We start from the raw sequence: 15,581 nt of genomic DNA, 5'->3' as shown, positions 1-15,581 counted from the left end.
TCCCTTTTGTGAGTTGACTATTTGTGCCTGAACTGTGACCACAGTCCTTGTGTGACAAGCTTCAAAACCCCACAATGTTATAAAGTCAATATCTTGCACATGTATACATATTCTTATAATATGACTGCTAGAATAGATTTCTTAATTAATTCACTATTTGATATATGCATGTCAATTAAAAGAGTAATTGTGTCATTTTCAGATCTCGCATTACTATCTGAGACTGATCTCACTCAGGGCCAAATGTAAATAAAGAGGGAAAAATCTGCTCAAATATGGTCGATGAGCAACAATGGATGAAGGTAAACCGGAGGCGTGTGTGTCGTCGGAGTCTCCGCCCTCCGGAGCAGAGCTGGATCAGCCGCTCAGCTCTCAGTGAGTTCACCAAACTGTTTGCATACCAGTCTCCCCTCAGCACTGCATGCTTGTCTAAATTGGGATCGCAGATCTCGGAGCGGTGGATTGTATTAGTTGAACAGTGTAGGGCACGACAAACTCCCGTGGACGTCCAAACTGATCGGCATTGTCTTCCTCTACCTGAATACGCACATCCACTTGTACCAAGCTCCCAAATAGACTGGTGATATTTTCTCAAGAAAAACAGGTCGTCACTGACAGAGGTGTCGGCACTGAGTTGCGCTTTAAGGTAAGAAACGGGTCTTTGCTTTGCGGAAATGCTGAAAACTTTAATGTTGTGTGTTGAAATGGGAGATAAATAGCCACACTTCAGAGCGTTTGCCTGTTTTCGTGACTGCCTCATCGCAGGGACATATTATTTACAGCGCAGCTTGTGTCTAATGGGGTGTTGTTGTGCGCAGTGTTTGGGTTTTACTACTTTGTTGGAGCAAGTTGCATTTTCCTCCTCACATGAGGTACACAAACAAAGCATCGATAGAAGAGTTATTTTCGAAAAAAATACCTGTTGTTGATTATTTAAAACGTCTGTTATGTTGATACATGGTGCAGGCTTGCGAAATCCCCATTTCAGGTCGCTATTCCTTTCTTTATTCCTCTTTATTTCTTTAGGAATGAGAGATTAATTTTATCGTACGTTTACCATTTACAGACTATTCAATATCGATATGAAGTTAAACTAGTTTCTTAAGTGGTGGATTACACAATGAGAAGCCTTACTGCAGGGGTAGTCCGGAGCGACGTGTGTCAGTCTCCAAGCTGGCACCCTTCCCACGGGGGCTCAGCCAAATATCGAGTAGGCTGTCTGCAGAGATGTACGGGTCACCAGATGGATGCCTCTGACGGCTCTACCTTTGCTGTAGGGCAGAAATTCAGTGTCTGTTTGCATTAATCAGAGTGATGTATCATCCCAAAACTACCTCTGTCTCGTATCTGTCCTGTCAGGTCTCCACTGGAGCGAACACGATGCATTCAGTGACTCCAAAAAGGAAAACTCGATACTTTGTGAACACTGTTAACGCTCTGATATAAATCGCTGTGCGTGTTACTTTGCAAGTGTCCAAGAAAAAGTGTGATTTTTTTTTGATGGTTTGCAGCTCAAATCGGACACCAAACATCAGCTAAAAAGAGCTGATTAATAGCAAAAAAAAAAACAAAAACAAAGAAAAGTGGATTTTTTTTCTTTTTTATCACTCAACTCGAGTATTTGTCTAGTAACAGTAACACCTGGGAGTCTGAATATAATCACATTTTGCCTCGAGAGATTGTCTCCAGGGGACTCATTAACACAGCAGTGTCCAGGTGAGTGTGCATCAAGTTAAAGTTGAGCCAGCGCCCCACCTCCCTGAAGCTTGTTCAGTGTCAGAAAAGAGGAGAATCATATCACATCTATTCAGCTTGGGCAGACTAACAAACCGGCTTCTATCCTGATGAAGGAGCTTACCACAGTGCTGCATCATGTGTGGAGCTCTCTCTCCTTCTCTTTCTGCTCTTTGTTCCGCCTTCTTTATTCTTTTTTAATATCATTATTTCTCCCCGCAAACCAAATGAATGGAAGTTGGTAAAGAAAGAAGCTCACAAACTGGAATCAGAGAGATGTTTGTTCGCCATGTTGTGGGGGAACATTTGAGAAAATAAAAAATGGAAAAGAAACAGTAGTATAGATGCATTTGGAGTAGCTGCCAGCACGGATGACTAACCTCCGTCTGAAGCCTTTCTCTCCTCTACTTGATTCACATGAATGTTGAGAAGTGGAAATAGTTTTTAGCTCAGTGATAATTTCAGGATAAACCCATGATAAAAATAGGCTTTGCAAACCCGTGGTGATACATGGAATAAAGGTTATAGGAGTGCATCTGCTCACTGGATGTAGGAGGATAGATTCTAATGAGTATTTATTCCACCTACACACAGAACACCTGGTGCGAGACCATTATTTCCTTAATCCTGTGTTGCTCTTGATCTCACGTTTATATTACCAGCAATAAAACAAAACGCAGAGGCATTAAAAAGAAAAGACGATGTGGTGAGTTCACTGCTCCCGTGTCACCCGGTTTTTGGCACAGATAAGACAGTGTGAACTATAGCGTTTTGCAGCTCCTGCTGAGAGAGACGGGGTGACTGACTTGATGCCGCCTGGCCTGGCAGAGCATTGCTCATTAAAGGCTTGAAATGAATCAGTATGGGGTTCCACATGGTTGGGTGCCTCTGATTTCTGTCTTTTCCCTCCGTTTCCCTCTCACACTCACACTATCACTCTTTCCTCCTTGATATCAGCTAACATGCATGCAAATTAGGCTCCTGCCTCTTTGGCCAGTCATTTGAGCTCTGTTCCTCAGTTTACATTTCAGATTCATCTCCAACCATACCCTCCCTTCAACAGTCTCTCTTTCTGTCTCCCTACAAATATCATATGATCTATTATTCCTTCTTCCTCTCGTTCCCATCCTTTCCTCATCATTCTGCCTCCGTCATCCAGCCCACAGAGCACGTCTCTATCCATATCGATGAGTTCAGAGCAGCAGAAGCGCAGGGAAAAACGAGGCTGGGTCATCGCTCTACACTGGCTTTCACCTGTATCAGCCCCACTACGGCAGCAGTGGTCCGTAGAGAGCCCGGAACTAAATGGAGTATCTATTGGCTCAATGAGAAAATTGCTTTTTTCGATTGCTAGAGGACCCTTCATTTAAAGTGTGTGATACACACGCCACAGCCTGTAATGGGTTCAGCATCTTTGTTGTCTGGAGACATGAGAAAATGAAATTTGCTTTCCAGCAGGCAGAAATAATTTACTTTCTGAACGGCGTATTTTTCATCAGCTGTTTAAAAGCCATGAGAGCACGCGTTGTTATATTCAACATGTCTGCAATGCATTTTGGGTGTGCCGAATGTCCAGCCTGTGACCTGATGGTATCAACTGAAAGCAGTTTCTTTCCTTAAAGTTTGCTCGTAAAAGCAAAGCTTTTTCTGCTGGTGCTGTATCTGCTCGGGACTGGATTTTTTTGTTCTTTATTTTTTTGTGGCAGTGTGGGTACAAGCCACACGATCACCACGACAGCAAAAAAAAAAAAAAGTTGGTGCATTAATAAAAGCTAAGTGCAATGGAAACAAACTTGTGAAAAAATGGAATTCAGTTGAATCAAATTAACATCTAAAACTGAACAACAAAATGACTTTGTTAATCACAAAGAGAAAATGGAATGAATAACAGGGCATCACATAATTCTCAGAGCGGCTGAGAGCAGGTAAGGGACTAAACATTTTCCCTCAGTGGGGGCGTGTTGTGGCAGCTGTTACTGGTATGACACATTCTTCTAAAAGGTTAATTAAAAAATGAGAATATCACTCTTAGTGATAGTAGGCATAGAACAGACAGTAAAATGAAGAATTATAGAATTTCATATGACTTCTATCATATATAATGAACAGCTCCGCTAGCAAGTGGTTTAAAGGTATCCTACAAAACGTTCACCAACAAAGGGCCTATTTGCAGGGTGGCTTTTTTGTTTGTTCATCACAGTTTGGTATGTAAATATACTATAAACCAAAGCTAGTCCTCCTCCCCACTCCGAATTTTTTTTATTTTCATTTTTATTTTCTCTGTGAACGGTTCAAATGCTTTCCGAGTAACTTTTTTTTAATCTCTTCCAGGATCTAGTTTAAACTTTCAGGAGAAGTTCTTGGAAAACGTCCCAATTATTTTGAATTTTGATAAGATCTTTTTGATCATGCGCAACTATGTTTGGAGGTTTTAGAAATGTGACCCCCGATCTGCATAGATCACATTTCTGATGATGGCGTACGTTGTTGTGAGTAAAGACCATATGGAGCAAGCAAGAACAGGCTGTTCTCTTTCCCTTATCAAATAACTTATTCATGCAGATCTACCAAAAAATATTTTGCATGCAGCCGTCAGTTCTCTGTGTCATCGAAGGAGAGAAAATTAGGACAACAGCATTAATACTCTGAAGAATGTGATTAAAGCATGATGAGACCTGATTACATGTGATAATTCCCTTTAGTGTTGCTGACGAAAGGCTGCACTCATTCCTAAACTGTAGCAGGAGTTAAGAAAATAATAAGGTTTTATGATATAACTAAAAGCAGATGTGTTCATCTTCATGGGTTTATTAATGTGCTGCATTTCAAACAAGTATAGCATCCCCTATGAGACATATTTTACAATCTGTAATCTGTTTCTAAACAAGCTTCTAGTTTTGGATGCCTCATAGGGGTATTGTTAGCATGTACTAATAATAGTATTAAACACAGCTAACCCTGAAGAGTCTCTCCCATCTACTTTATGGTGTTATGAAATGCATTACGTCTTTGTGTCGTGTTTGTAAATGCTAAGGTGGAGTCAGAAATGCATTCTGTGTGTATCCCTTGTGTTAAATAAACTCTCGGCCGTGTTTATTCATGATCACATATTCTTCACACTTTCATGCATTCCTTTGTCCCTTGCGTGTCTCCATACGGGCCAGGATGTAGTGAGTGACCTAAACATGGGGCAGCTGGCAGCTCCAGAGTTCACAGAGAGCAGGAAGCCGAGGGGCCTCTCTTCCTTTTTTATCAGGGGGAAGCAGGACGGCTGTTTGTGCTCAACCCAAGAATTCTTTGCGCTTATCTTGCATTCACCCCCTTTCCCTCAATAATGGCTGTGCTGAGCAGGTAATGAGGTAAAAGGTATGTATTTGACAAGCTGGGCTCGGGAGATAGCAGGCCCTCCAATAGGCTTACGGCTGGGCTCTTAGATGAGGGAACACTCAACCCCGTCTCAGGATGTTCAAAATGATCTCAAAATCCCCCGCAGCCATCTTTCCCTGTGCATAATGTTTTTCAGAACTAATAAACCATTTTACTCAGGTGTCCATTAAAGGCTGGTGGTGAGGTCATTACACAGAACGAGCACGCTGAGTAAATCCCTATCCTTCTGCCAGGAGGTTTCTTCATCACCTTGTGCTCTTTTCATCCCCCAGATGTATTCAAAGCTCAGAGAGGGGCTTAGACTGGCCAATTGACTCGATGTGTGACACAGGGCTAACTTGGGGGCAGATTACCTACCTTGCTTCAGAGAGTGGAGCACACCTCTGATACAGTGAATGATGCTGAACTTTAAGCACATTGCTGTCAAAGCTCTATGATTCATGTGGATCAGAGGGAGATGTTTTCTTATTGGTAGCGAACTGTTGAAGACGCTTTGGTGAAGTTCACATCAGGGTGCTGGACCGACTCAGTTTGAGTTCGGCGTTGGCTCTCTCGGCTTGAGGTAGTTCGGTGCTAATGAAGTAGCACCAGGAAGGAAAAGCTCATTTTATGGTTGGGAGCTTGTTTTCAGCTTTCATTGTGCCTTTGCTTTTCAGGGCACTTTGTAGATTCAGTTCTTGCCTTGTTTTTTTTGCTTGAATTAATTAGTTTTCTTCATCACATGACTTATTTATCAACACAAACGGAGGATTGTACACTGTGTATGAATCAATGAGATAACAAAAAAAAGTCTGATGCACAGTGAATACCAGCCTTGTCTGTTTTAATTGGAGTAAATAGTGTGAATAGACTACAGCATTGGGTCTTAAAATGTGTGCCATCTAGTCTTGGTACTTGGCAAACCCCTTAGGGAATACCACAGGCAAGTTAACAAGAGGTCCTTATCCAAATAAATGGACAAAGGATGTTCACTGATATTTCAGTGGTCACAAAAATTGCATGTATAAAATCCTCAAACAAATTTGGTATAAACTGCTTAAAATGGGGTTAAAAGACTTTTTTCCCTTTCACTGTTGCTGTGGCATTATAACCAAAGTCAACAACCTAATGGGATGATCATTTCCAAATGCTCACATTTTAATCCTATGCATGAAATCCTCCTCTTTCATGTTAACTTGAGGCAACGTCCCCATCAGTCGGCACACTTCCACCTCACAGTAGGAACTGTTGAGAACCTCATATGTGTTTGCATCAGTGCAACATGACTGACTGGACATGTTTCTCAGCTCAGCAGGCTGTTGGCATCTTCAGGATTCTTTGGAGGGCAGGTCTTTTTCCTTTCAATGCCTCTGGGAAAAGTGTCATGCACAAACATCTAGTTCAAGCGGTCAATCAACGAGAAACTAAGCTTCCACTTTGTGATTATTTATCTGCCGAGTTCTGTTAAATTTTAAGCAGTTTTGTGTTAGTAAGAATCTGGTATTTCTTACTGTGTATTAAGTCAAATTTAGTTGTTTGTGGGACAAAGCAAGTCTGCAACATTTCGCTTTACTAAGCTGTAATCTGTATTTTTCCCAGTTTTTTACATTTTAGGCAACAAGAAAAAATAAAGTTCAATAATTAAGCAGCCTGAGGATGCATGAGCAGTTTATGTACGGTTTATGTAAGGTTGTCACAATACAAGAATTTCTAACTCGGTACCAATAATCAGTATGACAGTCAATGACATTTTGAGTGCAGCTGTTAGGATAAATAATGATAAAAAAACTAAGAGGCATACACATTTGATAAAGATTAGAACCATACAAATAACATCAAAGACGATGCTTGCGCACAGTGGTCGTGCGTGAAGTTGTGTTTCAACTAGAGGAGGAGAACATGGCTCTGTTTCTATCAGTGCTGTTAATTAGTGTCAGAGTATGAATTTTTTTCCAACCCTGACGATAGCAGTGACATGTTTTCTGAATAGAACTCCAGAGTAGTTTGTATGAACATTTGCAGATGCACTGATGAGAAGACACACCCCTGAGGATGAAAATCTTAATGGCTCATTTCGGGCCAGCATCCTGCGGTTCTTTGGCTGTTTTTTCGAGGCTAGTGCTGTGAGCTGCGCTCAGTTCAGATCTGTTCTTACAGCCTCTCCATGTGACTCACTGGGCCTAATGGTTCTCTCATCTCCTGACTCAGGCATTTTTCAGATGAAATGGGACTCGCTTCCAGCTTCTGGTCTTTCTATTTTACTGTTTCCTCAGCCGCAACAGTGTCCCAGCTCTCCCCTCCGTCCCTCTCTCAAGCTCTACTCCCCAAGCACTCCTGCTCTTTCCATCCATCCGTTTTTTTTTTTTGTTTTTTTTTACAATAACAGTATATATTATTGCAAGTATGCCCTTATTAGTCATCAGAGGCATTTAAAATGTATCCTACTTTAATACATTTTTAGCACTGAGCATTTATTTCCTCTGCCTACATGGGATCTGATCTCCTCTAAATATCCTGCTTATTTTAGTCACTGATGATGGGTGACACACCAGCATGTGATATGATAATTGTTACAACTGCAAACACACTTTCTCGTGCCACAAATTGATTTGGCAATTTAGAATGCACAGATTACTGTAGGGATGGACGGTAGTTTAATAATGGTGACCCAGATAATGAGGCTGCTATCATTGTGAGCAAATTAAATGCATGTTGGAGCCGGCTGTTTCCTCATTAACTCACTCTCTCACAAACATTTATTTATGATCTGAAGTCATGATGTGAATCTGAGACGGCTCAGCTGCTTTGGATTTATAGACACAGGGAGGACAGTTGCTTGGTGTACATGACGTAGTCTTATTTGCTGTCTGGGGTTTTCCACTGTGGCTGAATTATAGAGTGCCACCAAGAGATTTATTTCCAGCATGACTTGGGTTTGCATCCCGACCCGTTAATAACACTTTGCAGTTTCAATCCTAAGCTCTGATGCTTAAACAGAAATGTACAACAGAGCTCTTTCTCACACACACAGCCCTGTACAGTGTATGAATCTCATATATTTTTGAATCTAGGTTACGTGAGTTGTGTTCAGCCAATAAAGACAACCCAAAAAAGACCAGAGCGAAGCAGAGAGTTTCTGTTTTTTAAACTTGTAAACCTCAGCAGATGTAATTGGGCTAATTTCATTCTCATTCTCTCTTTCTTACTAACTGATTATGTGCATTTATATTCGCATGTGATGCCGGTGTGAGAGTTACTACCTTTAAAAGGCCCTACATTTTCCTGCCTCTAGGCTTGCTGTATTTTTGCTGGCTTTGCAGCCCACACACCTTGTCCACAGCATGGCCCCCTGCAGCTCCTGTGGGATAACAGCAAAGTTACAGTCCCTCCCACGGGTGAGACTAGCCACAGGTCTATTAGACATGTGGGCTCTGTGTCGGCCTCCACAGCATTAGAGGGACAGAGGTTGATTAAAAAAATCTGCAGCAGCTTCTACCTGGAGAAACTGGGGGGCAGGGCTAGTTAATGATCACTTTCCTGCCAGGATCAGAAGCCTTTGTGCTTTCATTTGACTTCAGCTTGTTAAAGAACAGGAACTAAAAATCTTTAGTGCTTATAAACTAGTAGCAGAGTGGGCGAGGGACCTCTCTCTCACTTGTTTTCTGTTTACATTGAAAGCCTCTCATGAGATTTGATGTACTTGTGAGATAAGGTTGACCCATCTGTGGTAAGGACACACCTTAAGAATGTCATGCAGGTGTGCTTTTAGCAGGATGTCAGTTTCTTTAGCGTTGTCTTGTTTATTGCCCACAGTCATAGTATCAGACAGCATGTGGTTGAAAACACAAGCTGAAAGGGTTTATGTTTGAGATCGCTCAAATGCACCAGCATCCTCCAGTGATTCGAAGTGTTTGACATGAAGTTTGCAAAAAGGATTTTTGGACAAACTTCCAACATGCTGCTAACAGTGATGAATTCACTAGTCTGACTGAATAGTGCCCTTTGCCTTTTAACAGCAGATGAGTTGTACATGCTGAAGACAATTATTTTCACCCCTCGAAAGGGAAAACAATTAGACAGCAAAGAGGAAGCAACACACAGTCTCATGCCTTTTTGATGGTGCCTTATGAAATTTTTAACCCAACCTTGCTTTAAAAGCACGGTACTCGACACAGCATTCATGGGTCACTGCACTAAAACACGGTCTCTGTCCTTTGGGCAAATGGTCGGTCAGCGCCAGCTGATGTGTTACAGCCACAAGCTAACCTTGCCATTGGTGTGGAAGGAATGTGTTGCGTTTTACTTATACTCTGTGGATTTTTGAACTTTTCTTAAGGAATTTATTTTTTTTTAGGAATGAAGAGCAAAAATAACTTCGTCTTTCTGGGTTAAAGAGTTATTTTCTCCAAGTTTAATTTCCCTACTAATAGTTTTTTTGGGTAAACACAGGCAAACCATGAAGCCTTATTCCTTTTTTTCCTTAATATACAATTCACTGCATTCTCTTCTCCCTGAAGCTTAGTGAAAAAAGTAGAATCCACTGCTAAGAAAATGTAACAACTGCTTGACAATTTGATGTATATGAAAGGAATTTGATATTGTCATGAAAATGAATTTAGCCCAACATTTTGGCTAGTTGAATCCAGGAATCGCCTTCAAATGTGTTTGTCAGAGGATGCAAGGGCTCAGCAGGTGTCTCCATTTTGTGAAATTAAATTGGCCGCTCTGTTGATTGATTTAACTGTTCAAAAAAAGAGGGGGGGAGACTGCAGACAGTTGGACAGATGCTTTTTGGTGTAACATCAGGTGATCTTGGCCGCCTTCCTGCTGATTTGTCACCTGCCTCACATCAGGAGGACAGACGAACCTCAAAGTCATCCAGTGTGATCTTGACCACCTGGTTGTGATGCTCACAAGTGTTTGAGGACAAAACGGACAGCTCAGGCAATTCTCCAAGAGTGTGCACCCCAGAGAAACAGACCCAGATTATGTTTCCCGATAACGCTTGGCAGGAGGCAGATCCCATATGAAATGTCTCGGTGCTGATGTTGAAGCCAAAGTAATTTTGTGTGTGTTTTTTTAAAAATCCCTTACCGAGAAGAGGCTCTTTTGGCATCATATCTGTGAAGCAATCTATTAAAAAATCATCCACCTCTTGCGCTCATGGCGCCAAACTGCTGTTTTAATTAGAGAGATGACAAAACAGGATTTAACACAGATGACTGCATTTAATACTTAAAACTTAGTCTCAGACACTAACCGAACAGAATCTCATGAACAAAAGAAGCTATGAAGGTGGAGAAAGCTAATGTTAACAATTACCCAAACTACTTTTGCTTATCTCTGCAGGCAGTTTGGAAATGGACAAGCTTCTATTTATTCAATAAGGAACAGATGTGTATCCCTTCCTGACTCAAAATATCTTTGGTTAAGCTTCCTTACATTTCCTTGTCTGCAGCAACCATTCTGTCTATACAGCAAGCTTTCAAAACACCCACTTCAAAATTTGGCCAACTCTTTATTTCTGTGTACTTATTCTGTTACTTCTGGCCTGAACCATTGGTCTGTTGTTCTTCCAGGAACGTTGAGACTTTGCAGACAGCTGGAGATTTTGAAACTTGGACAGAAAAAAAACATTTAACATCTTCAGCTGCAACACTCTTGCTCATTATACCGATGATAATCCGTTAGATCGCTCTATTCATATCTTCACCATTTGGAGTCTCATGCTGTGAAAATTGATGAGTAACATTTTGTCTCTGTTGTGTTGGTTCATGCGTTGTTTGGGTCTGTGTTACTCTTATATGAACGACCATATACAGTAGCATTCCTGTATTTCTGAACGGCGTCGTAAGGCATGGATCTATAGTATTTATTTTTTATTTTATTTGGCCTCCTAACATGGGATCATCTGGAAGTGATGTCAGAAGAAAGGCAGCCTCTTGTGTAATAATGCTTTTATTGCCTCAACGCTGTTATCTGCAATCAAGCTACTGCATAAATATATAGGAATGTGTCTTTTTTGTTTTTCTTTGTCATGACAGCCTGGGCTATAAATATATATTTACATATACTGCAGTAATGACGAAATTGTATAAATGACCATTAAGACAAATCAAGTAAGTTATAGAGAAAATGGAGCCTTATGCAACTGCTTTGAGAATGGTTGGAAAAATGGAGGGACCTCTCTGGAGAAAATGTAAATAGCTTTTGATGTGCGTGGGTTAGAATGTTTTTTTTTGTGTTATTTTTCATCCTGATTGCCAAGACTTGGAAGAGCAATTTTCAAAAGCCAGAAGTCTTGTTCATTGTTATTCGCATTGTTATTTGAATACAATTCTGTGAGAGTATTTTTTTTTTCTTTTGTCTTAATGGCTATTTTGCTGTTTCTCCTTCAGATGACATCACTGCAGCATACAGCCGAGCCTGTCTTGAAAAACCAATTATAATTTTTTGAATGTGCATTTCATGGTTGAACTTTTACAGTTAGAACTGCTCAAGGAGACCAAGCAGCCCAAAAATCTGAATATATATATATATATATATAGGACTGTTGGATTTGCATCTGAAAGACGAGTGCAAAACTATTCGTGTTTTAAACTTAAGTCACAATCAAATCTATGAATAAGCAGTGAGTGCTCTAACATGTTTCACCATAAATATCCCAGCTGTGGTCACCCTCTGGTCCTGTTACAGAGCCACAGAGCACTAAATGTATGTTTATTTATAACTTTAAGGTTGTGGCAGGCTGATTGAGATACGCTACCCCACTAACTCTCTAATGCAAACTTTGGCACATTGCTCACAATTTCATCACCGCTCCAATTAATACGCAAGGCAGCATCTGCTCAAGCACGACAACTGTCATCAAATCCCTCAGCTGAGACAGTTGAAAGTAAATCCGCAGTGATGCTTTTTGCTTTTCTGACCTTGTTATCTGCACGTGTTCCACAAGCAGGTTCAGGAATCTCTTCTGTGTTGCCACTATAATTGTTTTCATAGTTCCGAACCTTAAAACCAATTATTTAAGAGAAGTTTGAACTCATTGTGTTGTCTGTGTTTCTATAACCACAGAACTGTCTCAGATCCATCATGTTCTGTGGTGTAAATCTATTGACTTGTGTTTCTTCAGGGACTTAATTTTGGACCCTCTCCAAGCAGCTCAGTTTCCATCCTCTCCCCATCCTTCCTTGCGCTCCCATAAATCAATGTGATGTAATTGCATAAAGTCCCTTTCCCACAGCTCAGGACTGGAGGCACAGTATTCTCAGGGAGAAAGTGTTTCAGTGTGGCCAGCTACCTTTAACCCCTTGATTCCCACAATTGTGTTGTTCCTGGTTTGGGAACGTTTGATTCCAGGCTGTAGATATCTGTGTTTTGCAGAGTTTCTTTTAACTGTAGATGTTTGATGTTTTATGTATTGTTTTTCTGAGCAGCAGGGCTGTGGAAGTTAACTTTCTCACAGCTGGCACCAACTGTTTACATCTAGCTAATACGCTCTAAGCTCAGCAGATTAAATCTCATTTCTCTGAGTGCTTTTTGTGTTGAGCCAAGCATGATTTCTCCTGACATCTCCTCGCCTGTGGCTCCCACTGCCTTTTGAACAAATGTTTCTTAAAGCACCCCTGCATTTTCACGAGACTGAACCCCCCCTCCATCCTTCCACCCTGTTTTTCCACATTTGAGTCCCTGCTTGGCTTCCTCTTGGGACTCACTAGTGGCAGGATATATCCTCAAAGAAAATCTTTCAGCTCTTTGTCCAGTGCAGGGCCTGGAGCTTGCAGGCATGTTAAGGAGGTTTTGGAAAGGGCAGAGTTCATGGTTTAGAGTTCCGCTCTGTCCGGATTTCATCATTCTTCCACTTTACAGTTGATCCTGTCTCAAGTTGCTTGAGTGATAAAATCGTTTTCTTTGCTTCATACTGAAACACATTTTCGGCCTTTTTTGGCCATTAGTGCAGGCATGTTCGACAGTGTGAGGGACAAAAAGCAAGAGTTATTTTCACTACTCCCTCTTTCTGTGATGTTGTGTCATAGCTTGTTACTGGCTGTTTGTTACCAGAGCCCCCACATACAGTCTGACATGAATGGTGGATTCTGAGGGATTTGGAGTTCTGCAGCATATGTGCAGCTTTATGAGCAGGTCCCAGCGTGGAGTCTCTACACCGAGGAAACAATCCAGATGCAAAGCTTCTGGCTGTTATAACCCAGTGGGACACCTGTGCTGCTGCTCCTGTGCAGCCCCCTGCAAATTCCACAAAGACAGACATCTCACTGTACAAAGAGATATTCTGAAGTGCTGTTTACATGTCGATCCTCTATGCAGCACATGGAGTTCTGAGCTTTTAAAGTTTCAGTTGACTAGAATTACTGCTTAGCTTTCATCAAAAATGTTTTACTCGCATTTTCTCACACAGATTTTTCGCATGAAAATCACAAGAAAATCTTATACATTTCAGTTATTTTTATAAATAACTTGGCTCTGAATCTTCAAAAGTCAAGAGGAAAAAAACGAGTGGTAATCGATCTCAGTTTTAGGCTACAAACATTCTCCTTAGTCGATATCTCTCTGAAGATGCTTCTCAGCAAAAGGCAAACAGTGAGTGAGAGAGACTCACTTTTCACACAGTGACACCTTTTTTGGCTTTGCTTATTTTCTAAGAGAATTCACTGTTTCCCAGCTTTGTAATTCTGAAAACCCAGAGTTGAACCTGAACGGGCCTCTAGACTGCACGGCTGATTGGTCCGAAACTTTTGTGTTTTGGCCACCAGCGAACAGCTTGCGGAACTGGCAAGATGAATCTTTCATGACTGTGATCTTGCAAATCTCATGATAATCCTGCTGCATCACCAGGCTAATGCTTTATGGCAGTTTGAAATGTGTTTCCAAACGTAATCATACTGAAATGGACTAAATGTGACTTTAACCATTTTCCCAAAATGTCTTGTAAAGATGGGTTAAACCTCCATGATAACCTAAATGATTCTAAACAATTTTGAGTTTTTCAGTGACAGAAACAAGTTACACTTTTATCTTACATAGTGTTATCTTACTCACATGACTGTCAAGCTTTTTTTGTCTTTTTTTTTGTTGTTTCATTGTTTTTGTTTTGCTTTTTATTTAGCCTGACAGTTTTTACGATGGACCATCAACAACTACTTCTGTGGTTACTGGCCACACATTTGCTTTTAGCCTGTGTTTGCTTGAAATACACAAGCTACTAATATTTACCAGCTCTGTTTGTGTTGGATGTCTTCTGCTTTTGTTTACTTTTGAGGGTTAAAAAAAGAAGAAGAAAAAGATCAAACTTTTACTGCTCAATGTATTTGGCAAAAGAAATAGATTTTAGCATGCTCGTATTTTTTCAGATCCAAACATTATGAGCCTCATCAGTTGGAATGTTTATTTCGATCGCGTGATGTTTGTATCGATCGTGGTGGTTTGCCTCTGCTATAAAACACAGATGCGTTGTACAATACGTTGTGCTGTCCTAACGACCAAGTCCAGCTTCTCCTGATGTTGATTTGACAGAATTGGGAAATCTAAAATCCCACTTGGCCTTGAATATAAACTGCTGTTTTCCACCATGTCTGTATTTTTTCCAAAGTAATGAGGCCCACATATTTGTGTGTTAACAACCACATGCATATGCTCGTTCCTCCAGCCCAGTCTTTAAAGCAGTGCTTTATCTCATTTAAGCACAGCTGAAAGCAACAATTCTATCACTCAAGTGTCCTTCAACCCACTTTTTTTCTCCCTTTGTTATTGTTATGCGCTTTGTGACGGGATTTATATTCTGTAATAATGTCAGTCCCGTCAAACTTTTTCTTTTCATTTGCTCTGCGGTGTGTTATGCAGGCTGCCACAAAGTGGCCATGGAGCATACACAGATCAGCGAATGCAAAACATCACTGTTTTGGCACTGCCTGTTGAGCACACCAACATTTTCAGAGGAGGAATTTTTGCTCGTGCGGGAGTTGAACCTCAAAGTATCACTGGTTTTAATTAGAAAAATAAGTTGCATCTGGTGGCACTGCACAAAATGATCTGTTTCCACTTCGCATGCATCTTCTGCATTGTGATGTTCACTGAGTTGTTTGTCAGCACACTAAACGACTTCATAAGTTGCAGGCTGACAGGGGGTCAATTAGGGGGCACATTAAGGAAATATATTAATTACACCTAACATTACAGGTAAATGACTGCTTTTTTTGTCCTGCACTGTTTGGTAATAATCATTGCTCGATTGCTCTTTGGTGCAGAATCTTATTCCATATACAGGAAAACCTACTGCTCCACGGTATTTTAGCAAAATTTAAATGAGGCCTTGAAATGGTTACCAGATGTGTTCTTTACACATGTTTAAATGCCTGGTTTGACTTACAGGATCGCAGTGGCCCCATATCTCTACAGTCAATGTCTTGTGAAAAGTGTCATACAGCTTACCTCATATTATTTGATTTCCAATATTTTCCCATCTT

At 40.8% G+C, this 15,581-nt stretch overlaps 1 protein-coding gene across 1 annotated transcript in view; it reads left to right on the top strand.

Annotated features, from left to right (window-relative positions):
- Positions 1-372: 372 nt before the first annotated feature.
- tspan18b (tetraspanin 18b) overlaps positions 373-15,581 on the top strand; it is a 34,487-nt gene continuing 19,278 nt past the window's right edge. The window contains exon 1 of the mRNA XM_072386084.1: positions 373-646. The gene's annotated coding sequence lies outside the window, so the exon portion shown is untranslated. The remainder of the gene's footprint in view (positions 647-15,581) is intronic.

Source organism: Leuresthes tenuis, unplaced genomic scaffold (assembly GCF_036924035.1).
Source record: "Leuresthes tenuis unplaced genomic scaffold, fLeuTen1.0.hap1 SCAF_5, whole genome shotgun sequence".
In the NCBI taxonomy this organism is placed as follows: domain Eukaryota; kingdom Metazoa; phylum Chordata; class Actinopteri; order Atheriniformes; family Atherinopsidae; genus Leuresthes; species Leuresthes tenuis.
This window is presented reverse-complemented; position numbering and strand designations above follow the sequence as displayed.